At 43.6% G+C, this 27092-nt stretch overlaps 1 long non-coding RNA gene and 1 pseudogene across 1 annotated transcript; both read right to left on the bottom strand.

The window, feature by feature from the left end:
* On the bottom strand, window positions 1-27017 carry LOC142828060 (uncharacterized). The gene is made up of 2 exons (XR_012902985.2): window positions 26683-27017; window positions 1-337 (listed from the first exon to the last, which is right to left on the bottom strand). It is a non-coding gene; the product is annotated as an uncharacterized LOC142828060 (long non-coding RNA).
* LOC149525192 (uncharacterized) lies at window positions 4584-9514 on the bottom strand (annotated as a pseudogene).
* Window positions 27018-27092: the final 75 nt, after the last annotated feature.

The raw sequence follows: 27092 nt of genomic DNA, 5'->3' as shown, positions 1-27092 counted from the left end.
TTCTGTGGAAGAAGGATGGATCCTTTATCTCTGAGCTAAATTGGACATTAACAGGGAACATTCCAGATGCAAAGACAGAGATCCCCAAAGTTATCCAATGACCCAGAATAGCTCTGTTCTTCTTTGAGCCGTGTCCCGTCGGTGCTCCACTGTAGGTGTCGGGCTTGTCCTGGCGCCGCAGATCGGAGATCTTTCCAGCCATAGTCCACTGGACTGTGCATGCGCGATGCGCATCTTGTGCCTTTTGCGCTATTTGTGTGTGCATGGTCTGGCTCCCGCCAGTTCCTCCTGACCGTCCTTGGCCGCAGACAGAGTGAACTCTCTCTCTTCGACAATCCTGTCAGGATTGAGAGACAAAAAAATTGTTAGTTAGTTAGTTAGTTATAATAATTGTTTACATAGTCGTAGTCCTTGTTAGTTTTACAGTTCCAGTTGATATCGTTACTTTAAAAAAAATTGTTATAGTTAGTTAGTGTTTTTCTGAGGCAACGCATTAGTCATTGAGACTAAAAAACAAAACAAAAAAACCCACCTAGTCCTCCATAGACTACAAGAGATGTCGACGGGTCATGCCGGAATCACCCAGATTTAAAAAGTGCGGAGCATGCCGTGAGCCGATGCCCGCCTTAGACAGGCATGCTCTATGCATACAGTGCCTTGGCGACGGACACATCCCCCAGAAATGTCCCCATTGTTCTAAGCTCACGACGCGAGCTAGACAGGACAGGGAGATGCGGCTTAAAATGCTCGTTTGACAAGGCTTTACAGCTACAAGAGACCGACTCCTCCCGCCCAACGGAAACCACTGAAACCAGTAGACGCTGGCCCTCATCACCTAAGCATACCCATGCAAAGAGGAGGCCTTCTCCTTCACGCGCCTTACCCGACGCACATTAGCAGGGGGGATAAGCCAGGCACCTCGGGTACACTTCCCCCACGTGGACCCGATAAAACTAAGCAGGGATGCAGCACATTGGTCACAAATCCGCCATCATCGAGGCATGCAGCACCGAAATTGTCGGTGGTAGCTCGGCCGGCACCGAGCCCTGAGCCGGCACTGGCACCGAAGCACCGGCACCAGCATGCATCTTGGCACCGACAGCCATCTTGGTGCTGACAACCACCTCGGCGGCAGCACCGACTGCTGCGGCACTGGCCATACAACTGGCACTGATGCACCATCTGACATCGGCACTGCCAGCACAGCTGGCAACGCCAACACACTCGGCACCGCAGTACTGCTCGCTAGCAGCACCGCCTCTTCACGCTGCGGCACAGCCCGCACCCAGGAACATTTCAACCCCAGGTTCAACTTCACTCGAGCAATATCTGGCGCAGATTAAGACTCACCAAAAGCCCTGCAAGTTACCAATGCCTTCTCCGAGCCCAGAGCAAATGCACTTCTCTCCGGAACTGCCTTCACCATCTCCCACTCATTCATTTTCATCAAGGCACTCACTGGGACATCACACCACAAAGCCAAGTCATTATTCTCCTTATGCCTCACCTTATTATCACCATCAGCACCGACGCTTGCCAGCATCGTCCACACACTCAAGAGGAAGGTCAAGATCACCTAGATCCCCTACACTCTCCAGCTATTCAGGACACCATGGGACACATAGGAGCAGATACTACTCCAGGTCCCCATACAGCACGCGCTATTACGACCACTCTTCCAGGCACTACTGTTATGATAGATGTCGCTCACACTCACCTCACTGGGACACATTACCATCACCGTCCCATCATCAGTCTCAACCCTCATGTACCAGGGCCCACTCACTTGTTCTGTCCACAACAAGACCACTTACCTCAACGGGAATTGGCCCATCCATGCCACATCAGACAGATCTGCAATAACAGCAGTCGTCACAACATGAAGAACCACAGAGGCACTCTACCACTGACCAGTCTTTATCATCGCCGGATGACGCAGTCTTTCCGGGTGATGCATCACCAACCAACGACCTCCGCCAATTTCAGGAGTTGTTCAAGAAGGTAGCCGACAGTCAATGGGTTCAACTTTCCACGGTACAACAAAAACAGCACCATCTTGTCAGAAACCTCCAACTGTCACAACAATCCAAAGTGGCACTACCAATTAACAATGCAATTTTAGAAATAGTGGATGACATATGACAGATGCCAGCATTGACTAGCGCTACTAACAAAAAAGCAGATAAAAAGTATTTCATTCCCGCGAAAGGCATGGAATTCCTTTTCATGCATCTACAACCAAATTCTCAGGGTGAAAGCTCCTCAGCTCAAAGCCAATAGCAGAAACAAGGAGAGTAAGCACTTGGATCTCTTCGGCCAAAAAGCCTACTCTTCAGCGACATTAACCTTAGTTGGATGGCCAACTACGCCGCATTACTGGCCAATCATAATTTCAACAATTACTCAAAACTGGCTCACTCAACGCGAGTGATGGCAACGTCAACTGCCTTCCTCAAAGGGGTCCCCTTATGAGACATTTGCAGGGCAGCTACATAGTCCTCTGGCTTCACATTCGCTAAACATTACGCCATACCCAATCTCCTTATAACCGATGCAGCGGTTGCCTCATCTATACTCTCCACTACTGCAGCACAATAGCTCCGAATCCTGCCTCCATTACATGAGCTACTGCTGTGAAGTGGAGCACCCACGGGACACTGCTCGAAGAAGAAGCTACTCACCTTGTGCAGTAACGACGGTTCTTCGAGATGCGTGTCGTGTGGGTGTACCTTCGGAGTACCTTGTTTCTTATGTTTCAGACTGTAGAGCATCAGGAGGAACTGGCAGGAGCCGAACTGCGCGCTCACAAATGGCGCAAAAGACATAAGACGCGCATCCCACATGCGTGGTCTGGCAGGCTATGGCTGGAAAAGATCTCTGATCTGCAGCACCAGGATAAGCCCGACATCTACATTGGAGCACCCACAGAACACACATCTCGAAGAACCATCATTACTGCACAAGGTGAATAACTTCTTCTTCCCAATTGATGACTGGATAATTGAAGCCCCCCCATCACTACCAAGCCCTATGCTTTGGATGATTTTGTTAGTTATTTTTTAAATCTTCAACCACCTCTTCTTCCTGATGATGTGGTCTGTAGTAGATTCCTACCATGACATCACCCTTGTTTTTTACCTTCTTTTATCTTTACCCAGAGACTTTCAACAAGCCTGTCTCCTATTTCTGTCTCAACCTCAGTCCAAATATATACGTTTAATACATAAGGCAATACCTCCCCCCTTTTTACCCTGCCTGTCCTTTCTAAGCAAGCTATACCCTTCTGTACCAATATTCCAGTCATGCATATTATCCCATGAAGGCTCTGTGGTGCCAACCATATCATAGTGATAGAGATGCAGCCGTGTTAGTCTGGTCTAGCTAAAACAAAAGACAGAACTACATAGCACTTTAAAGACTAACAAGATGGTTTATTAGGTAATGAGCTTTTGTGGGCCAGACCCACTTCCTCAGATCAATTTGTGGAAGAAAATTGGCACAACCATATATACCAAAGTGATACAATCAAAAAAAGTGAACACATATAATATTGACAAATCAAATTTTAGAACGGAGCGGTGGTGAGGGGTAGGTTAGTGTCTGTGAGGTAATGACATTAAGGGTGATAATTTGGGAAGCTATCTTTGTAATGGGTGAGATAATTAGCATCTTTGTTGAGACCCATACATAAAGTGTCAAATTTAAGCATGAATGACAATTCTGAAGCTTCTCTTTGAAGTCTGGAGTTAAAATCTCTCTGAAGCAATATGCATGTTTTAAGGTCATTAAGAGAATGTTAAGTCTGGTTGAAATGGCAAGCAACAGCTTTCTCTCTGTGAGAGAGCCTGATGTCTGTTTTATGTGCATTGATTCTTTGGCGAAGTGTCTGAGAAGTTTGTCCAATGTACATAGCAGACAGACACTTTAGGCACATGATGGCATAAATTATATTTCTGGATGAACAGGAATATGTGTTCTTAATCTTGTAATAGGCACAGTTAGGTCCAATAATGGTGTCAGCAGAGTAAATATGTGGACAAAGTTGGCATCAGGGTTTGTTGCAAGGGAAAGTTCCATGGTTGGTATTAGTGTGGTATGTCCTGTAGTTGTAGGTAAAAATCATCCTGAGGTTAGGTGTTTGTCTATAAGGGTATGTCTACACTACCCCGCTAGTTCGAACTAGCGGGGGTAATGTAGTCATCCGCAATTGCAAATGAAGCCCGGGATTTGAATTTCCCGGGCTTCATTTGCATGAAGCCGGCCGGCGCCATTTTTAAATGCCGGTTAGTTCGACCCCCGTGCCGCGCAGCTACACGCGGCACGGAGTAGCTAGTTCGGATTAGGCTCCCTAATCCGAACTAGCTATTCCGTGCCGCGTGTAGCTGCGCGGCACGGGGGTTCGAACTAACCGGCATTTAAAAATGGCGCCGGCCGGCTTCATGCAAATGAAGCCCGGGAAATTCAAATCCCGGGCTTCATTTGCAATTGCGGATGACTACATTACCCCCGCTAGTTCGAACTAGCGGGGTAGTGTAGACATACCCTAAGAGACTATGGGTCTGTCTCCCAGAGCCTCTCAAAGGGTGGTTTCCTGTTCCAGTATAGGTTGTAGTTTATTGATAATGCGTTGGACGGGTTTAACTTGGGGGCTATAGGTGATGACAAGTGGTGTTCTATTGTTGGTTTTCTTGGATCTGTCTTGAAGTAGATGGTTTCTGGGTATTCGTCTGGCTCTTTCAATTTGTTTTTTTATTTCTTCGGGTGGGTAATTGAGGTTTATAAATGCTTGGTAGAGATCCTGAAGTTTCTGGTCTCTGTCAGTGGGATTAGAGCAGATGTGATTGTCTCTAAGGGCTTGGCTATAGACGATGGATCATATGGTGTGTCCTGGATTGGAGCTGGAGGCACGTAAGTAACTGAGGGAGTCAGTGGGTTTTCTGTAAAGAGTGGTGTCTAATTTACCATTGGTGATTTGTACTGTGGTACAAATGGATCTCTTGTGTAGAATGATCCAGGCTGAGATTGATGGGGGGGTGTAGGTTGTTAAAGCCCCTGTGGAATGCATCCAGTGTTTCTTGGCCATGGGTCCAGATCATAAAGATGTCATCGATGTAGCATAAGTAGAGAAGGGGTAAAAGGGGACGGGATCTGAGGAAACGTTGTTCTAAGTCAGCCATAAAGATGTTAGAGTACTGTGGGGCCATGCGGGTACTCATGGCTGTGCCGCAGATCTGGAGGTATAAGTTGTCCCCAAATTGGAAATAACTGCGGGTGAGAACAAAGTTACATAGGTCTGCTACCAGATTGGCAGTGGTATCCTCTGGGATAGTGTTTCTAATTGCTTATAATCTGTCTTCATGTGGGATGTTGGTGTAGAGAGCTTCTACATCCATGGTAGCAAGGATGGCGTTATCAGGGAGGATATCGATGTTTTGTAGTTTTCTCAGGAAGTCAGTAGTATCTCGGAGATAGCTGGGAGTGTTGGTTGCGTAGGGTTTGAGAAGAGAGTCTACCTAGCTGGATAATCCAGTAGTGAGCGTGCCGATACCTGAGATGATGGGCCGTCCGGGGTGTCCAGGTTTATGGATTTTGGGAAGCAGATAGAACAATCCTGGTTGGCGTTCAGAAGGTGTGTCTGTGTGGATTTGGTCCCGAGTAGAGGTAGGGAGTTTTTTAAGGAGACAGTGTAGTTTCTTTTGGTATTCGGAAGTGGGATCAGAGGAGAGAGGTTTGTAAAATGTGGTGTTGGCGAGTTGTCTAGTTGCCTCCTGGTCATAGTCGGACTTATTCATAATGACCACAGCACCCCCTTTGTCAGCTGGTTTGTTTATAATGTCCGGGTTGCTTTTGAGACTCTGCATGGCATAGTGTTCAGCACGGCTGAGATTGTATGTCGCTTGTGCATTGTTGCGGAAGCATTGTATATAGAAATCCAGATTGTAATTACGACCATCAGGGGGAGTCCATATAGAATTGTTTTTCTTTTGCTGTTGATAGGGGGGCTCTGGTTGGTCAGACTGATGTTCATTGGTAGTTTGGAAATATTCTCGTAGGTGGAGGCGGCGAAAGAAAGCCTCAAGGTCACCACAAAATTGAATCCAGTTAGTGGGGGAGGTGGGGCAGAAAGAAAGCCCCCGGGATAAGACAGACTCTTCTGCTGGGTTGAATTTGTAGCAAGAGAGGTTAACAATATTATCCGGTGGGTTGAGGTACTTGCTGTTGTAGCCTGTGCTGTGGAGCAATTTAGAAAGTTTATTGTCTTTTCTTTTTTGTAGGGAATAGAAGTGTGTATAGTAGATTTCTCATCTGGTGGAACAAAACTCTTGTGAAGTGTTAGTTGGTGTGGAAGTTTGTCTTGAGATGAGATTCTCTAGGTTAGAGATGTAATTCTTGATATTTTTCTGTTTCTTGTAGAAGATGGTAATCAGGTGGTTCCTTAATTTTTTGGACAGTGTTAAGCGGAGTCTCTCACTGTAGTCAGTACAGTATGTTGATCTGAATGGGTTGTTCACTTTCAGTTCTTTGGGTACAACGTCCATCTTTTTGCACTTGGATAGAAAGATGATGTCTGTCTGTATCTGTGCAAGTCTTTTCATATGGTTGATGGACTTCCATTCCAAATGGCTAAATGTAGTGCCTTGCATGTAGAATAGTGATAGAGATACAGCCGTGTTAGTCTGGGCTAGCTAAAACAAAAGACAGAACTATGTAGCACTTTAAAGACTAACAAGATGGTTTATTAGGTGATGAGCTTTCGTGGGCCAGACCCACTTCCTCAGATCAATTTGTGGAAGAAAATCGGCATGACCATATATACCAAAGTGATACAATCAAAAAAAGTGAACACATATAAAACTGACAAATCAAATTTTAGAACAGATTTTATCTCCAGACTTCAAAGAGAAGCTTCAGAATTGTCATTCATGCTTAAATTTGACACTTTATGTATGGGTCTCAACAAAGATGCTAATTAACTCACCCATTACAAAGATAGCTTCCCCAATGATCACCCCTAATGTCATTACCTCACAGACACTAACCTTCCCCCCTCACCTCCACTCTGTTCTAAAATTTGATTTGTCAGTTTTCTAGGAGTTCACTTTTTTTGATTGTATCACTTTGGTATATATGGTTGTGCCAATTTTCTTCCACAAATTGATCTGACGAAGTGGGTCTGGCCCACGAAAGCTCATCACCTAATAAACCATCTTGTTAGTCTTTAAAGTGCTACACAGTCCTGTTTTTTGTTTCAACCATATCATAGTTATGTTTATTTGCTAGCAGTTCAAGTTCTTCCTGCTTATTCCCCATGCTTTTTGCATTAGTGTACAGACATCTAAGATACTGATTTGATTTTTCTGCCCCCATTTCTATCTTGTCTCTCCTTTGGCCCTGCTATTACAGCCCATGCTCCCCCCAAATTCCAATCCTCCTCCCAAGTCTCCATGTTTTTAATGACCTGTAGGCTTTGGTCACCTGCCCACTTCAAACCTAGTTTAAAACCCCACTCGCTATGTTAGACAGTTTGTATCCAAATATAGTCTCTTCCCCAATAGGTGGACCACATCTCTGCTTAGCAGTTCTTCCTGGAACAGCATTCTGTGGTCAAGAAAGCCAAAGCCTTTCTGGTGACACCATCGTTACAGCCAAGCATTCACCTCCAGGATGCATCTGTCTCTGCCTGCACCCCTACCCTTGACTCGAAGGACTGAAGAAAACATGACGTGTGCTCTGCACTCATTCACCTTTACTACTAGAGTCATGTAGTCACAACACATTGATGCCTCTGGCCCCCTCAGAAAGGAGTCTCCAACCACCATTACCCTACATTTCCTCCTGGGAGTGATAGCTGCAAACCTTCCATCTTTGTGAATACATGGCTTCTCCTCCTCCACCTTACAGGGTGATTCCTAATCTGTTGTTGCCAGAGCAACATAATGGTTCTCCATCATCATGGTGTATGGATTGGAAGTAGGGGTGGAGCATAGCCTGCTGCCAAAAGTAACCAATAGCCAGTTGTAGCCAGACAGACCAACCCCCCATCTCATCCATCTTATTTGCCTCTCTGAGATTCCTGAAGTGTACAGGGCAGAGAAGGAGCAGTAAAATCAGCATAGTCTATGCTGGCTCATCTGATCCTGAGAAGCTGAAAACATAGATATGAGGAGAGAGAGAGTGATTAAGGCAATAGGCTGGCCTCGAGGCTGCGAGAAGTACCCGGCTAGCACCCATGTTGATACGAACACACAGTCCCTGGGAGAGGAATCCCCCACTGAGAAAAGAATACCCAGTACTTCTAATTTAGTTATCTCTCTTACAAGTGTAAATTAAGTTCACAACTCCCTTGTAAGAACTGGTCTCACAAAAGACAGACCAGCCCCATTTGGCTTGACAGATTAGAAAGAGAAATACGTGACCCCATGAGTATAAAGGTGGTACAGCAGCACACTCTCCTTTGAGTGTCATTCTACCCTCTACCTGCTGGTCGGGTTAGGTGTTTGACCTCCCGAGGTTCTATGGGGACGCCCACCTCGTATTTTCGTCTTTCCTAGGAATTGAGGGACTGGCCCTGGCCTGACATGCTGGAGTTGAGAGGCACAGAAGGGGGTAAAAATTGTACCTGGATGTGGTCCTCTGTCTTAAGTGTACACATAGAAAGAGTAAGCTGTTACTTGGTACCATTATTTCTATTTTTCTATCTTTATCTTCTTTGTAACCATTTTTAAGATCTATATTCTGCTAGTAGTTAAGAAATAGAGCAACTGCCATTGTAACCATATGATTTATAAGCTTCTTTAATAAACCTGTAACTGTTTAAGTTTTAACCTGACTCCTTCAGTTGCTGTAACAGAACCAGGCACAATTTAAAAGAACTTCAGCCGGTCTTAAGGGACAGATATAGGGAGAGCTTGGGCGTTTGGATTTGTGTCACACCCAGGTGGCAGAATCCACTGGGGCACTTCTCAGCCTTCTCCAAGGCTGCCCGCTGCGAAGGAATTACAAATTCCAGCAGCTGAAATCTGAAGTGTAATAAGCTCTTCCTGTACACTTATTGGGGCGCCCATCAACCTCTTCCAAGTTGCCCACTGCAAGGGACTCCGTTCTCAGCAGTTGAAGTCTCGGGTGTATAGCACATACACACTGCCCTGACCGTCGGCTGACACCAGTATCTTCCCTACGACAAAGTCAACTCCTCCAAACCCTAGATGGTGTGACAGCAGTCTCCTGTCCCAGCTTGGGTGTCTCAAGGAATTCCTTATGGGCATAGATGCTCCTCATCCTACTCACCTCCTCCTGTAGTTCTTCCACCTGCTTCCTGAAGATTCCACCTTTCGCACTGTATAGTCCTCTCTGCCTGGTTTTTTGTGAGTTGGAAATTCAGGCCAAAGTCTCTGCAAATCCATGCTAAGATCTGTACAGAGGCATTCATGGTTGGGTTATCTGTCTGGCTACAAGCACCAGTGGAGGAGTTAGAAGCAGCACTGAGACAAGCAATGTGGTCCTTCTTAACCATCATGATTATATTATGACTCCTTCCTTCAAACTCCCCTGTTTGCTAGCTCCCCCTGTTGATTTAGCCTCTGGCTTTTAAGTTCTTCTCTCCTGGGTCAGCACTACCCCCTAATTAATCACAAAGATGTTCCAAGATGATTCAAAGAACAAAAGCTCAAACAGTCCACAGACACACAATCTCAAGTGACCCAGTAACTCAAATAACTGATAGAGAAAGGAAAACACATACAATCAAGCAAACTCACTCAAATCAGCGATAATGCCCGCACCTTGTTCATTCAGCAGAAGGATCTCCTACCTCTCTCAAATTCCCATTTGCAATTCCCTTTTCATTAGCTCCCCTGCTTACTTAGACATACTAATATAGTAATCCAGGACCACATATCTGATACTGTCTTGGTGAAATCTTAATTATAGAATGTACTACCAATCTGGGGTGTCTTCCCTGTTTTCTGACAGTTTGACCTGAAACTAGCACTCACAGCTGTGAACCATACTGGACAATGTCACACTCTCACCAACAGAAATTGGTTCAATCAAAGATATTAGCATATTCCCTTTGTCTCTCTAATATCCTGGTACCAACATGGCTACAGCTACACTGAATACAACTGAGGAGATACAGACAGGCACCTGCTGAGATTTTCAAAAGTGCCTAAGTTACCCTGGATATCCTGCGTAACTGCATAAAAATCGCCATACTGGGGCAGATCAAAGGTCCATTTAGCCCAGTATCCTGTCTTCTGACAATGGCCAATGCCAGGTGCCCTAGAGGGAATGAACTGAAAAAGTAACCATCAAATGATCCATCCTGTCACTCATTCCCAGTTTCTGACGAACAGAGGCTAGGGACACTATTCCTGCCCATCCTGGCTAATAGTCATTGATGGATGATTCTGTGAATTTATTTGGTTTTTTCTGAACTCTGTTATAGTCTTGACCTTCACAACACCTTCTGGCAAAGAGTTGCAGAAGTTGACTATGTGTTGTGTGAAAAAGTACTTTCTTTTGCTTGTTTTAAACCTGTTGCCTATTAATTTCATGTGGTGACTCTCTGTTCTTGGAAAAGGGAAAATAACTATTTTTTATTTACTTTCTCTATACCCTTCACGATTGTATCGACCTCTGACATACACCCCCTTTGTAATCTGTTTTCCATGGTGAAAAGTTCCAGTCTCATTATTCACTCCTTATATGTCAGTTGTTCTATACCCCTAATAATTTTTGTTGCCATTTTCTGAACTTTTTCCAGTGCAACCATATCTGCATGCAGTATTCAAGATGTGGGCATACCATGGTTTTATATTCTTATTCTCTGTTGCTTTCTTAATGATTCCTAACATTCTTCTCCCAGTGGTGCACATACTCAGTAGCATGGATTATGGGCACTGACAGACATGCAAGGGCTCACAGTTGGAGCTAACTCAAGGGCTGACAGCTACAAATGTGAGCCAAGTGCTTCCCGCTGCTTCCCTTGGCTGCAAAGAGAAAAATGGAGCCAATGGTAGCTGTGAGGCTCTGTGGCCGCGGCTTTGGTAAGTAAACAAACTGAGGCGGCCAGTTAATGTGTTTCTCAAACTGATTCTGCGGAACACTTTCAGAAACCCTGCTCTAGACTGATTTTGAATGGGACCTGATCTAAGTGGTAGCTTCTGAGCATGCCTAGTGAATTCTCCTAGTAGTAAAGTGTTGTTAAATAATATATGAGAACATGAACTGATCTGCCCTGAAAGAAAAAAAGCACATGGAAAAATTAAATTATTTTGCCTTGAATCATAGGAATCAGAAAGTGTGAGTCACTAATTCAGGTCTTTCTGCATTTATCATCATTTGTGGTGGTGGCAGCAGTTTTGGATTGATGATTAATCCTAAATATAAAACCCACCAGCCTTAGTGACTGAAGACATTTAAATCACAGTGAATGACTTCATTACAATGGTGAAAAGAATTGACTTTGTAAGCATCTTGTGAATAGGACAATTTGTACAAGGATAACATTTTAATTTTCTAGAATCAGAGGCTCAACTAACTTTATTGTAGCATTGTCCAAGTGTGTACTTCTAGTATCCAGATCCCAAAATGAGCTCTGATCCCCATCTAATTGCATTTACAAGATACATTCAGGAAAATCTTTTTTCCCTCTCGCAAGCAAAAAGCCAGAGTTCATCAAGCCATCACACTATTCCTTTGGAGTCAAATTAGTGACCCTTTTTTAATTTGAACTCTTAGAAAACTGATTAATCATTAGGAATATAATGTTTTAAGGCGGGCTACTCAACTTTGGAAGCTCTGGGGGCCACAATGATACTCACAGCACATGCTGAGGGCCGCAACTTAAGCGTGGTTGCATATACATGCAAATATATAAGTAAATATATTCAAATATCTTCTTTCACACTGATGGGCATGAATACAATGCACTTCCCACAATACTCCAACGCTCCTGGCACCTCCTCCGTAGGGGCTAGAAATGCCAACACCCTGTAACCATCTGTTCCAGCTAGCCCATCCGTTTGTGTGTTTCAATGCTCATCCCGCCTGGGAGACGCCTTGCCATTGTGGATCATGTTCCCAGTGGAGGCCATGTTCAAAGGATCCCATCCGCAGGCCACGTTTTGAGCCCCACATAAACCCAAACCACACTGCAGACCACAAACAAATGGGCTGCAGGCCGCATGCGGACCAGAGGCTGCGTGTTGAGTAGCCCTGTCTTAGGGCCTGGCTATTTTCCTGTGATTTTAGAAGAGTAGATAAAGAACATGGTGGGAGAAGAGAGTATTTCTAGCTGCTGTAAAGTGGGGTTGCCAAATGGTTTCAACAAAAATACTGGCCACATTTGACATTACATCACAATCTACATTACATCTTATTTAGAAAATACCAGACATTTATATTTTCTTAATTTGTTTCCCAAACAGAAAGCACAAATACTGGACTGTCCGGTTCAAAACCGGACACTCGGCAACCCTAGAGATTTCATCAGCCATTGCTCTTACTGCCAGGATCCTCAGTTCTAGCCTGCTTTTCTGAAGTGTGATGCCTTCTTCCGTATCTGAATCCCTCTCTCAGGCAAGAAGTCAGTATAGGCAAGGTTAAGACATGTTGCAACATCAGGACAGGGAAAAAGAAGAAATGAAATGGATCCCCCAGTGGATTCATGCTGGGAGTCTAGGATGACAGCCAAGTTTAGTTGGCAGCATGAAGCCATCAATCAGTTGGATTTGGAATACATTTTCCATCTCTTGAAAGAGGTGAGATACACAGGTGTAAGGCTCTGCAAGCAGGAGATGAGAGAGATAGGAACCAAATCTTCTACTCTTCAGCTTAAAACCATAAAGCAGAGAATTTCATCCTAAGGGGTGATTGAAAAGTAAAGGGAAGTTTGTTTAACATTTAATTTAAATAGACACAGGTTCAGACATTCAAAACAGTATTAAAATTTGGGAAGACCTTGGCTAAGATTTTCCTAAAGATTGCATTGTCTCTTCATATGCAATACACTAAGAACAAGAACGTAGAGTCATTTAAAACAATTAGGGCCTCTATTCTTTATACACACTGGCTCATGAAAAATGAGTTTAAATGTTGCCTTTTCCACAGCCACTAGCGCAGTGATGTCAAATTGTGTGGAGGCTCAGGCTACACAAAAGAGCTAGCAAGCACAAAAGAGTGTGGGCTGCCAAAAGAATGGTTTACAATGGAGGTGGGCTGGCAGTTATTACATTTTGCAGCACTGTTAAGCTAGTTGATTCATTCTTATTTATGACATTAGCCCACTATTTCTACATGAAAGCAACAAAGAGAAGCCTTCATTAGTGTTTCAAGATCTTGAAATATATTTGAGGCATATTTCATCATGTATTTTAGTCAAATCTTACTGACTTGATTAGTTTACATTCTTGGTAGAACATTTAAATAGTTCAAAGTACAACTTATCTCAGATGGAATCTATTAAACCAAGAATCCAACTCTTCTAATAGAGTCATTTGATAGCCAGTGGGGACCAGGAGAATATATGGGTTACAGTTTCTTAAATTTAGAACTACATATTGACAATCTTGCTAGTTTCTACCCAGTTATTTAAGGGAGAGAGAATAATGTCTTCCAAACACTGTTTCCAGCTTTTAGGATTTTATAGAGGTAGCTTATGAAGAGTGCCAACAGGTAATCAAAATGTATGTATTATTTCTTCTCCCAGAAGAGAAGAAATTTACCTGGCTAGCAAGTAAACTTGAATATGTTTGTAAAATTTTCCAGTATAAGAAAAGATTGATTTATTGGCTGTGGACTTGAAGCAATTCTAGGATTGAAGATATGCTGTCAGGAGATGCAAGATTAGAACTGTGCAAAACATTTGCAGGCCATGTGAAATTGTCAAACACTTGGCTTTTTACCAGTTCAGGTGCAAAACATTTTCTCCCTTACTGTGACATTACCAAGGGTATGATCTGGACTAACGAACAGCTGTGTCTCAGTTCTCCAAGCAGGGTACTGGATATTACAACACTGCTCTACTATGAGAGCTGCCACTCGTGGTCTGCTCAGACACAGCCTCCAATATTTAAATTGCTCCCAGTTATATGAGTGCTTTAATCACTCATGAATTACACTGCAAACACACACCAGCCAGGTCCCAGGCCCAGACGTTCCCCACAAATGTACACCTTGTACTGCCCAGCTCTCTCCTACATAATACAAACTCCTATACAATCTGTCACTTTATTAACAGAAAACTACAGGGCTGTGCTCCTTGCTCACTACAGTCACCAACACTCCTCTCTTCCTGGGAAGGCCCGGGGCCAGGACTACCCGGACCCTAGCTCTTCCCCCACCAGGCCCCTCTTTCTCCCCCTTCTTCCCCATCACCCTGGCTCCACAACCGGGCAGGGCCAGGCCATGGTGCATTAGTCCCAGCTCTCCCCCTGTAGCCAGGGGGGCCGAGCCAAGGCCACGCTAGCCCTGGCTCTCCCTCCAACCTAGGGTGTGTGTGAGGGGGCTGGGGAGGGGAAAAAGGGGCATGGCTCCCCTCACCCCCGAGTGTGAGAGGCTGCACGGCTTCCCCCAAGAGCACAGGGGAGGGGAGAGGCGTGACTTCTGGGGCTGCGAAGTTCACAGCTTCTGCCCCCTCCAGCACCAGGAAGGGGAGAGGCTGTGTGACTCCCGGGGAGGTGCAGCTTCCACACACACACCCCACCCTGCTCTCCCTGGAACACCAGCAAGTGGGGAGGGGAGAGGGCTACATGGCAGCTCACAGCTTCCACCCATCCATCTGGAGCAATGTGCTACCCAAGCCTCACATTTACTTGGTTTCGCTTGCCCCTTTCAGGCTACATCTACACTGGCAGCTTCTTGCGCAAGAACTCTTGTTCTTCCACAAGAAGCTGCCAGCGTAGACGTAGCCTCAGAGTTTTGTTGGGGGCCATCCCTTGGCAAAAATGGATATCAAGACAGGTGCTTCTGGTCAGCCTTGGCTGGGTTCCCAATCCTTCCCAGCTACCAGCTGGACTCCCTGGTTACTTGAGGGAAGGGAGGCCAAACACTCCGGCTACGTCTACACTGGCATGATTTTCCGGAAATGTTTTTAACAGAAAAGGTTTTCCGTTAAAAGCATTTCCGGAAAAGCATGTCTAGATTGGCAGAACGCTTTTCTGGAAAAGCACTTTTTCCAGAAAAGCATCCGTGGCCAGTCTAGACGTGCTTTTCCGCAAAAAAGCTCCGATAGTCATTTTCGCGATCGGGGCTTTTTTGCGGAAAACACTACTGTGCTGTCTGCACTGGCCCTTTTCCAGAACAGTTTTCCGGAAAAAGACTTTTGCCTGAACGGGAGCAGCATAGTTCTTCCGGAAAAGCACTGATAATTTTACATTAGATCATCAGTGCTTTTCCAGAAATTCAAGCGGCCAGTGTAGACAGCTGGCAAGTTTTTCTGGAAAAGCGGCTGATTTTCCGGAATAACTTGCCAGTGAAGACACAGCCTCCCTGTTGGAGCTCCTCACCTTTCCCCTCCTTTGGCAATGCTGCCATTCTCTATACCAGCATCTCTGACTCTTAACCTTATCAGTTGTAACTCCTCTCCTCCAAGCTCTTCTTCCACTCTTCCCTGCTTCCTCCCCATCCCCCAGGCTTTTAAAGAGATCCCATGAGGCCTGAAGTCAGCTCAGCTGGTTCTTATTTGCTCTAGAGCAGCCTTGTCTCAGCTGCCCCTGATTAACCAGGTCCATTGCTGTTTTCCGGAGCTGCCTTTCTTCCTGCCAAAGAATGACCACTTAATTTGGTACTAGTCCATTTTGATTTTGATACACAACTGAGGTATCAGCTTTTGTGTCCGGGGAACTGGTTTGTGGCTGTTCCGACTTGTTTTAGTACTGCTGTACTGAGGAAGCTTAGAATGTTACACACAGGAGCGGCCTGAGGCCGGCTGTGGCGGAACGCGTGATTGGCGCCCCTACCTGCAAGGCCGTCAATGGTGTCCCAGGCGGAATGCGCGATTGGCGCCCTTGCCTGCACCGCCGTCAATGGGGTCCAAGGCAGAACGTGTGATTGGCGCCCCTGCCTGCACGGCCGTCAATGGGGTAACGTCATCATCGGGCACCCTGGGGGCCCCGTTGAAGGCGGCATCTTAGGTGACCGCTGAGTTGGCCTACAGTCACGGGCCGCCCCTGGTTACACACAATGTTGCCATACATATTTTAACAGGACAATAATGATCAACAAACTGAGTTTTCAAGTGACACCTCACAATGCATATTTTGTACAGAATTTATCGTCCTGTAAAAGGGTGAACATGGGGTTACTGCCTCTCATACTTATTTTTTCTAAAACATGAGCTATTTTGTTCTATTAATGTATCCATCCCTCCCCCAAATTAAAAAAAAGCATGTGTCCTTACTATACCTAAAAATAAATCTAAAACGCCTTCTCTAACAGGTTTTGTACTCTCCAGCCCCATTTGACCTGGTTTGAAAACCTCAGATTCCCTGATGTACAACTGTGTATCCCCAAATGTTTTCCTAGTCTGCAGTCAGATCATCTTATCCTGTGATCATATCTGACCTCAGGAACTGAATTCTGTACAATGGGGCAGTATTTGAATGGATTCCCTGTCCCTCCTTGATGTGCAGATGCACTGTGCTGCTGAAGGTGTTGTCTTTCATATGAGCTGTTAAATGGAAGTCCAGACTACTTGTGGCCATCAACGATGTAAAGAAAAAGTGATATTCTGCACTTTCTAAATGAGGTGGTAATGCTAGTGTTTAGCCAAGTTCCAGTTCAATAATTACATTCTCTCTACCCACATTCCCACTGCAATTTTAAGTGAGAGTGGAACTGGTGAAGGAAGCAAATATTTTCACTAGTCCAAGTAACTGTGTCTACCAGCAGAGGTGGTTGAATTAAAAAGAGCAGAATGTGTTGCAGTGTTTGACCTAGCAACTGTCTAAGAGGTTGTTGCAGATTTTACAGTCATGCTTTGTAACACTGTCATGGAAGAAAGTGCACCAGCTGTCCTTCACAAGGTTATCTGTATTACCCCTGTGCTACTTAAAGTGTGCTATGTGTCCCTGGGCCTCATGGGAATGATTACCTCTCAGGCTTGCTAGTCAACTCTTCCTCAATAAATTCAGCAAAAGGACAAGTCATCTCAGCAGAAAAAGACCATGCTGCACAGGGTCATGGGCAACCCATGTTTAAGCACCTAAACAAATAGCTTGATTACACAAAATGACAAGCACTCTGCAATTTCCATGAACAGAATATGGACCTAGGGGCCTAAGTTTAGGCAACCATTGTTTAGAATCATGGCCTATGTTCTTTGGGATGAGGCTGTAGTATGGATGACAAATGATATTCCCAGTGTGTTCTTATGTTTGAGACTGTGTGTATCATTTGGGGCAAAAGTTTGCTGCAATATTTGCAGTATATTCCTTTTTGCAAGATTTCCCCTTCACTCTGAGAAGGCACACTGAGATGAGGTATTGACCAATTTGAGAATTATTTGTATTTTTGATATTCTGCACATTTGCTGTGTCTATGTGAATTTTCCTATTACCTACTGGTCACCACATAAACCCTTTTTGGCTTAATAAATGCTTCTGGTCCTGAATAGAAAGCAGGTGTTGTGGCATTTGGCAAAAGTGTTGGTATCATAACGTAACGTGAAAAGCTGGCTTATGAAAAGCTAAGTGATTGAGCATGAAGTTAAAGTGACAATGTCTTGGCAGCCTGAGTACTCAGAGCAGGCCAAGTTTTGAAAACTCCAGAACCACACATTTTCACCTTTAAAAATTCTCCTGATTTGAAATGCAGCTTTATAACTTCTGTTTTGCTTTAATGTTCTATGCTATTTATTTCTTGAATGGTAAAAAGTATTGTGAATCAGGAAACCATTTGATCAACAGGCACATGATCCAACAAAAATGTTTTATCAAAGAATAGGGTATATCTCTCTTCTATATGATACCAGTTTGATGTAGATATAGTCTTTATCTCAAGTAAAGAGACTTTGTACAATATTTATGTTTTAGAAAGAATCCTTGTGTAAAATAATGTGAAGCTGTTTTTTTATCTATTTCAAAGAGGAATGATCATTAAGGTATGCTATCAGAACTATAAACTAAGTCTTAAACCCTTCCTCTTACCAAAGAGAAAAACCACTATTTAAATCCACACAAAGAATTCCAGAAATATCCTTATTAAAACTGATTTATTTTATAAACCTTCTAAAGTCTTCATTCTTCAAATGTTAAGGGTAATATTTTTGGTCAGGGAATATTTTGTAGGTGATACTCCTAAATTAATTCATATGTCCACTAAAAGGTGAAAGCTTTTGTTGTTCCTCAAATGCTTATGATATTATCGATTATTTTGAGATGGATATTTGCAATTATTTTATATCTAAATGAAAACCTTCATGTAAGGATTGCCTGCCTCATTGTTGTATGAATAGTAAGATGTTCGCTATCCAAATATAGCAAGATCATTTGATTCTAACCTGGTTACTAATGTAAGAAGACATCTGAGTGTAAAAATATTGAAATTCATTATCTGGCAATGCCTATGCAATCTCCCCCACAAAACTCAGCAAGACAAGAAGAGCCTTTACAGAGATTACTACAAAGAAAAAGACAGTATCTTCTTTGATTTTTAAAGACTTAAAAATCTTTTGAATTTAAAAACTATTTTGAGAGCTGAAGGACCATCTCAGAAAATAGGAGTGTTTGGATTCATTTGAAACAAAATTCCAACTTCTCTTGAACCCTGGTGGAACTCAGAATGGATTGAATAAGAGAAAGAGAGAATTAAACTCTACTTTTAAAAATTCTCTTCTCACCATAAGGACAGAAGCAATTACAATCCTCTGCCTATGCATTAGCAGGAACTGAAGCTGCTACCAACACCATCCCACAAAGAGGTTCAGCCAATTAAAGGTAACAGCAACTGATACTGAAAGTCAGCCACCTCCCTGAAGAGGGTATGTTTTCCACCTTCAATAAGACTACGAAATGAGAATAAACTCCTCTGCACTTGACTGGTTACTTCTTTTTTATACTCTTAGTCCTATGATCTTACCATGTTAGACATTCTTATCTCTCATTGTCATGCTCTAAGAACGGCATGGGATCTTTTTCAGGGGGGGATAAATAAAAATGCCACATCTATTGGTAATACATCAATCAACACTGTATCATATGCATATGATATGTTACACTCATGCACTCTCACACACACAAGCACATTCCATCTTGTTGTTACCAACTAGTTGCTCCCCTTAACTTCACTGGCCAGATGAGTTAGATGGGAGAAGGGAGGAGCCGAGCTTCTGCCAATCCGGATCGATGCTCCAATGTTGACGAGACCTGGGGCCTGCTGCAAGACACCTTACGTTTATAGTAGTTCCCTCTCATGCAGACCTATTAGTTATCTTTTGCAAATCTATGCACTCTAGCTGTGTTAGTCATTTGTGGTGCCTTCTTCTGGGTGTTGTCTTCAATGCTGCCAGATTCATCTTCAAAGAGGGTTTTTGAATTTGCTTCCAAAGAAGGTGCTTGCTTCTGACTCCCAAGGCCGTCAATATGTCTGAGCTTTCTCATTGGGTCCACTTGACAGGTCTTATTGTCCTTGGATCTGGTCCTATTCCCCTCTCCAACCACTGCAGCTGTTCCGAGGTACTTTCCTTCCACACTTCATTCATTCACACCTCATTCATTAAACAGGGCCCACATTCAAGTCAAAGGGGAGAGATCTATTCTACTTCTAATACAAGGACATTTTCTTTACCTTAATTATTCCTAAGGACTATAACATTATAATAAGACTTAATACAAAGTTTCTACAATATGAAAATATTTAATACGAATTATGAAAGGACTTAATACAAAGTGCCTACAATATAAAGCATTATAAGAAGACTACATTATAAGACTAATACAAAGTTTCTATGACATTATGAAAAGAAAGACTTACAAAGTTCCTATATTATTAAATGACTAATAAAAGATGTATCAACATAATTACTTAACTCAGCTTCCTCTTTCTCTGAGCTCCACAAGCAAGCAAACAGCACCTACCATACATAGCATTAAGCAGCAGCTTTCTAATTCAGCATTGCAACATGATGATGTGATGGATTAGTATCTTTATCTATACAGTATATCAAAGATTTCACAGTTTGGCCCTTAATAGGAGCTTTGTTGACTAAAGAGCTAAGTCCTATTTCTAGGTAGTTGGAAGATGAACAAATAAACAAACCAGGGAAGTGAGAACTGCCTGTAAAGCTCTGGCAAATATATCTATTGCTTTTGTGGGGGTGGACATAGAAAGAAAGACCTAGAAGGGCTGTAATTAGCCATGCAATAAGGGTTCAACAGGTCCACAACCAGTTTCTTGGCAAAAAAGAGCAATTACATGAAACAGCAAAACATTAAATGACCACTTCTTATGTAAGTGACCGTCACTTCTCAGCTTGCTATATTTCCTGGATTTCCTAGCACAGCATAATCCCAAGAATTGGCCTTGGCAGGGTTCTTTCTATCACATGTTTTCCGGCAGCTGCTTTCTGTCTGGCAAGTGGATGGGAAATAAAGGTAATCTCTCAATGCTGACAAGCTAAAAATATGACACCTCTTTTCCTAAACTTTGGAGGGCTAATTTTATATCAGAGGAACATATGTGATTTTTAAAATCAGCCCCCACAATTCAGTAGTGCAGCAATAATTTGTCAAAAAAGTTCGGCAGCAAAATTGACCTAGAGGAGCTCAGCTCCTATATTTTGTCTCTGCAGGGACAAAAGTTTCCCAATGACGTCTCTTGGAGGTTCATGAATGACGAGCTAGAGAAAGAGCACAGTATCAGAAACAAGTTCTGATCTATGTTCTGATTGAATTTCACTTTCTAAATCACTGCTAGTAGCCAGGAAGTCTATAAAAAGCCTTCAATTTGGGGAAATTAATTCAATCCTGACATAATTGATTTAAGTGACATTAAACTAGTTATGACTTTGGTCCTAGTTTGTAAATATAGTGGATGTAACTGTGTACTTGATATGTCAGTGTCATTTCTTCAGTCCCTTATTAACTGAATTAGCTAGGAAAGGACTGAAATTGAGAATTACAGGCAGTCCCCGGGTTACGTACAAGATAGGGACTGTAGGTTTGTACTTAAGTCGAATTTGTACTTAAGTCGGAACTGACGTCCAGATTCAGCCGCTGCTGAAACTGACCAGCGGCTGACTACAGGAAGCCGGAGGCAGAGTTTCTCTGCCCCGGGCTTCCTGGAATCAGCCGCTGATCAGTTTCAACAGCAGCTGAATCTGGACGCCTGGGACAGAGCAGCTGGGGCGCTGCTGGGTAGGTCTCCGCAGCGCCGCACCTTAGCGCTGCGGGGACCAACCCGGCAGCACCCCAGGTGCTCTACCCCAGGTGTCCCCAAGTCAGCTACTGCTGAAACTGTTCAGCGGCTGATTCCAGGAAGCCCGGGGCAGAGAAACTCTGCCTCGGGATTCCTGTAGTCAGCCGCTGGTCAGTTTCAGCAGCGGCTGACTTGGGGATGCCTGGGGCAGAGCAGTTGGGGGTGCTGCTGGGTTGGTCCAGTAGCGCCGAGGAGCGGCGCTACTGGACCAACCCAGTAGCACCCCAGCTGCTCTGCTCCAGGATTCCTGATTTAGCCGCTGCTGAAACTGATCAGCAGTGGCTGAATCAGGACTCCTGGGGCAGAGCAGCTGGGGTGCTGCCGGGTTGGTCCAGTAGCGTCGAGGAGCGGCGCTGCGGGACCAACCGGCAGCGCCCCAGCTGCTCTACCACAGGTGTCCGCAAGAAAAGCCTGGTCTGCTGAGGGAGCGGGACACACTAGCTGCGCCCGCCCCCCAGCAGACCATGGAGCCGTGGGCGGCGGGACCGAGACACGCCGTGGTGCCGCCACCCAGGTCCTCCGCGGCTTTGCTCTGTGTCTCCCTGGTCTGCTGGGGGGGGGGGCCCCCAGCAGACCAGGGAAATGCGGAGCAAAGCCACGGAGGACCCGGGCGGCGGGACTGCAGTGTGTCTGGGCGCTCCCGCTGCCCGGGTCCTCCGCAGCTTTGCTCCGCGTCTCCCTGATCTGCTGGGGGGACTCCCCCCAGCAGACCAGGGAGATGCGGAGCAGCTTTTCTCGCCCCGGAGGACACGGGCGGCGGGACCTCGGCGCGTATGGGCGGTCCCGCCGCCCGTGTCCTCCGGGGCAAGAAAAGCCCCGTTCGTAAGTACAGATCCGACGTAAGTCAGATCCGCGTAACTCGGGGACTGCCTGTATGTGATCTACTTTATATACTCATAGCATTCTTGTCAAATTTGATTTTCAGCAAACTCAGACAAACAGAACCACCAAGACTGTGAAGCTAAAGTGGGTAATATGACACACATGCATCTAGCCTTGTATACAAAGGAAAGTTCTTTAGTTATACAGGAATCACCCATTAGTGGAAATTCTCATTTCAGAGTTATTGGCTATTTTGGTTTAGTTCAGTGTTTCTCAAAGTGGTCCACAAAAGCACTTTTTGAGAAACTTGTTAACTGGCTGCTCTGGCTTCCCGCAGCTCCCCTTGGCTGCAAATGGTGAAACAGAGGCAAATGGGAGCTGCAAGGTTCCATGGCCACAGCGTAGGTAAGTAAACAAACTGGAGCAGCCAGTTAACAAGTTTCTCAAAGTGTTTTCATGGACCGCTTTGAGAAACACTGGTTTAGTTCAAACCCCTTCCCAAATAATATAAGCTAAATAAATTGAAGAAAGATGTTTCTAATGGAATGAGTGTCCAGTTTAACTATGCCTGCTTAATACTACACCTTGTTATAAATGATTGATGGAGCTCTTGATTTGTGATTTCCCTCCCTCATATTGGTAGAGGGGAAAAGAATGGTGGAGAATCTGAGGACCCATCTATTTTGACAGGATCAAAATACTCTTTTTTTTTTTCAGAGGAGGTACTTCTGAGTTAGATTAGCAGCTGGAGGAGGCCTAGTGGTTCATATATAGTAAGCCCATATATTTTAGGTGCTTATTGAAACTGCCAAATATTTAATAGTTTTCCTGTCACCAATTTTCATATTTACCTTATTCTAGAAAGGGAGATTGAACACTGGACAACACTTTTCTGAAGAGAAAACTGGTTGCTTCAGATTGAGATCACAGTTATGTTTTAGGCTTATGGACAAATTTCCTAAATACAAGGTATTGACAATGCTGGTGTTAGTTAATCTAAGACAGCAAGCCATTCTGCAAAGGAATGTACGAACAGTGGATAATGTGATATAAGCCAATGGTAAAATGTGAGATTTCTCATGAATGGAGAGACTGCATTTCCTTCACAGCTAAAACACTTACTTGGATTCATCATTATTCTCAAGATTTAAAGACAAAGATGACAGGTGGCACTGTATTTAATGTGTTCTCAATTGATATTCCTCCTACTTAATAAAAGCTGTTGATGCAAGCAGTGCAGATGAATCCTCAGCTCAGAATCATATGACTCAGGAACCAAATGTGATTTTATGTGCCAAGAGCAGCCAAGACATACTACAAACCTGAAGCACGGATTTATTTTTGACTCTGTAAAACATTTCTGTAGACTGCATTGTCTTGGTTTTTTTTAAACAGTTTAGTGTCAGCACACTAGAGGTACATCTATACTGCACCCTAATCTCAGGATAAGCTATTCATTTTGAGCTATGCAAATTGCTTAGCTTATTTTGAAATTTGGTGCCATCTACACAGTGCCAAATTTTTAAATAGAGCGCTATTCTGAAACGTTCCTTAATCTGCACGGAACGAGGTTTGCAGTGACGTCAGAATAGCATGCCCGTTATATTTCGAAATAACAGGTTTGCTCAAAAGATGTGGAATAGCTACTTTGGGATATTTCTGGTATCTCGAAATAGCTCCGCAGTGTAGACGTAGCCTAGGGGAAAAATGGTTAAAATTATTTCCTTTTTGGAAAGGAGGTAAATACCAAACAATTACAACAAATGTATTTAAAATGGATAGACCATGCAAAACAGTCTGTCTGATCAATACTATTATTGAAAATATAATACTGAATTATTGTTTTCTAAAACTGCTTGTTTAGCTATTTCAGGTTTTCTGAAAAATATTGATCATAGTTGTGATTGCCAAGAAGGCACTTTTGGGGCTAGCAATGTTTTATATGTTGTGGTACAATAGATAAAGTAATGTTTAATTCTGGTTTCAAAGCTAGCTATGTAGAGTAATATTGCTGATTTGAAGTAACAAAATACAATTTTGAAATTAACTTGAAAACACCTGCCAATAACAAAAATGTAGTCAAAATTATAGTCCAATTACAATCAAAATTGTAAGCAATTAAGCAGGAGCTTTAGGGTACGTCTACACAGCAGCGTTATTTTGTAGTCTGCACTACAAGCAATTATTTTGAAATAATGTCCAGCTGGAGGGCTCCTTACTTCTGACTCATGGTAATCCTCATTTCACGAGTAAAGGAAGTAGAAGGAAGAGTGTTCTTCCTTTGACTTCCTGCTGTGTAGATAGTACCAAAAGCCGAATTAAGCTATTTCGACTTTAGCTACGCAATTGACGTAGCTGAATTTGCGTATTTTAATTTGACTTTAGCCCTGCTGTGTAGACGTGCCCTTAGTAAGCTAGATACATCCTTTTCTAGATCCCTCCCGGGCTCGACAAGTCCATTTTCTCTATTGACAACAGAAATGGGACTTTCTTCTCCTACTCTAGCTCGAACTCCCAGCCCAAACTCCCTAAGCAAGTGTGAATGTGAACTCCTTCAGCGGTCCATACTATCCTGTTCAGGCTACCTTCTTTTGGATCAATTATTTCACAAAGCCTCCTAATTTCCTTTGTATTAGGACTTTTTCAACTATCCTTGTATCAGGGCTGCAAGGATCAACTCCAGCTCTCTCTCTCCCCCTGCACGCCCTTAGTACCCTTTCACCAAGAGATCTCAGCTGGAACCACTCAGGAATCCTTACTTTAGGAAGATCTCTTCCAGGTCTTTACTAGGTCAGTGCATCCCAAATAAACTATTTTGAAATTAGGGGGTGTTTTTTTATTATCCTTCCAACTTAGGAGGCTTCCTCTTATAAGAAACACACCCCAATCCTTGTGACACATGATTAGTAGTTACCGGACACAAGCACCTGCCCAAATCCATCACTCGAGCGAAGTTAGACTAAGCCCAACTACCCTTGAAGGGACCAAATTACTCTGGGTGCATCTACACTGCACTGTAGGTTGAAATAAAATACACAATTTGAGCTACACAAATTGCATATTTTATTTTGAAATAGCTTATTTCAATATTTGGCACCGTCTATACAGCACTTATTTCAAAATAAATCACTATTCTGAAATGTCCTTTACTCCTCATGGAATGAGGTTTACAGCGATGTCAGAATAGTGAGCCCATTATATTTCGAAATAATGGGTGCGCTCAAAAGAAGCAGAACAGCTATTTTGGGATATCTTGGGTATCCCAAAATAGTGCTGCAGTATAGATGTAGCCTCTGTGACAACACTTACCACAGCAGATCAGTATGTGTAATCCAATTCATTTTATACTAGCCTCATCCAATGCCAGACTTGCTTTTTACTTTTTCTTAATTAAAAAAAACCAACAAAGTTATTTAATTCTCTTTTTGTTTAGAGGGATTTAATCAAAGCCTGAATCTGCAACCTTCTGTGAATCATTACCACACAAACTATTAGTCAGGACTTTTGCACTGTCAGTGAACAGCATTCTGGAAGTAGTGTTTAACGCTTATGAAAGAATGTGCCCTGAGGACACTCTGGCTGAGATAGTCAAAGATGCCTAAAAGATTTGGTTGCCTAATTCCTATTACAATTCATACTTTCTAGGAAATACCAATATTTAATTCTCTTTTAAATCCCAATAATTTCACAGATATTGCAGGACAAATGTGATTTTGGCTCTCACAGCAGGGTAAATTTGCTAAACTTCATTTTGGTAATCCATTAAACCACAAAAAGTGTATTTTGAACATCAGAGGGTGTTATAGGCACTTGGCATTTCTGAAAGTCTTATTCAGAAATGCCAAGTGCCTGTGGGGATGGTTCTCTTTTTCCCCACAATTTCCTTGAGCTCATGGAAACCTTTTGAAATGCTCCACAAGTATTGCTTCAGAGGGAGAACATGTAGAACATATGCCTAGAGGGCCATGAAACTGTAATTGTTGATCAAAGTGCTATGTTGGAAACATGAGGTAAAAATGCACTCAAAACAGGATAACCGGTGTGTACACATAACACCATTGTTTCTTATACTGGTTAAATCCCACCATCAATTCTCTGCTGCACTCACATTTTAGTTGTCTAGTTTGATTGCACCTCGGGGACAACTTCACAGTTTTATTCTGTCTCTTTCTCTCCCCCTCTACTTCTCCATATACACACACTATAGACTGTGAATGGATCATGCAGTCCTACAGTGCTGGTGTTGATTTCTTCAATAGCAAGATTATCCTCAAATTAGAGTAGTTTATATTTAGTTGTGTCTGTAAACTGGTTGGAATTAAACTCTCTTAAAATATACTTTGTGTGATCATTCACAGTCAAAATTCCACCCCCTTGTTCCCTTCAGCTGAGGTAAAATCAGCACAGTTTGTAATTAGGAAAACTATCTTTTGCCTCACTTACCAGAGAGATGAGGGTACCAGGTTTATGGTGTCATTAAGACCACAGTCGGGGGATGCCACAGAAGCAAGGGTGTATATTCCTCTCCCACACTCTCTATCAAGGGCTGTCAGAGTAGGACAATTTGATGAAGATTTTTTTAAGTGAAAGTGTCTCATTGAAATGCCGGGCAAAATCCTTATTACAGAGAGACTCTAAATACTGCCAGAATGAACCCAAACCTGACAGAGCTGTAGGGCAGGTCAGTGCCTCAGCCCCGCCTCTCGTATCTCGCTCCAGCTCAGTCCCCGCCACACTCTGCCTCGACCCCGGCCTCCCCCTCCCGAGCTCCTTTCAGCTCTTCCCACCTCTTTCCTCAAAGCCTCCCTCGGCTCCCACAGCGCCCGCCCCTCTCCGAGCCTCACTGCCTGCTG

This window comes from Pelodiscus sinensis, chromosome 3 (genome assembly GCF_052426305.1).
Source record: "Pelodiscus sinensis isolate ZL-2025 chromosome 3, ASM5242630v1, whole genome shotgun sequence".
In the NCBI taxonomy this organism is placed as follows: Eukaryota; Metazoa; Chordata; order Testudines; family Trionychidae; genus Pelodiscus; species Pelodiscus sinensis.
The sequence above is the reverse complement of the archived record's forward strand: the minus strand, read 5'-3'. Positions and strand labels throughout refer to the sequence as shown.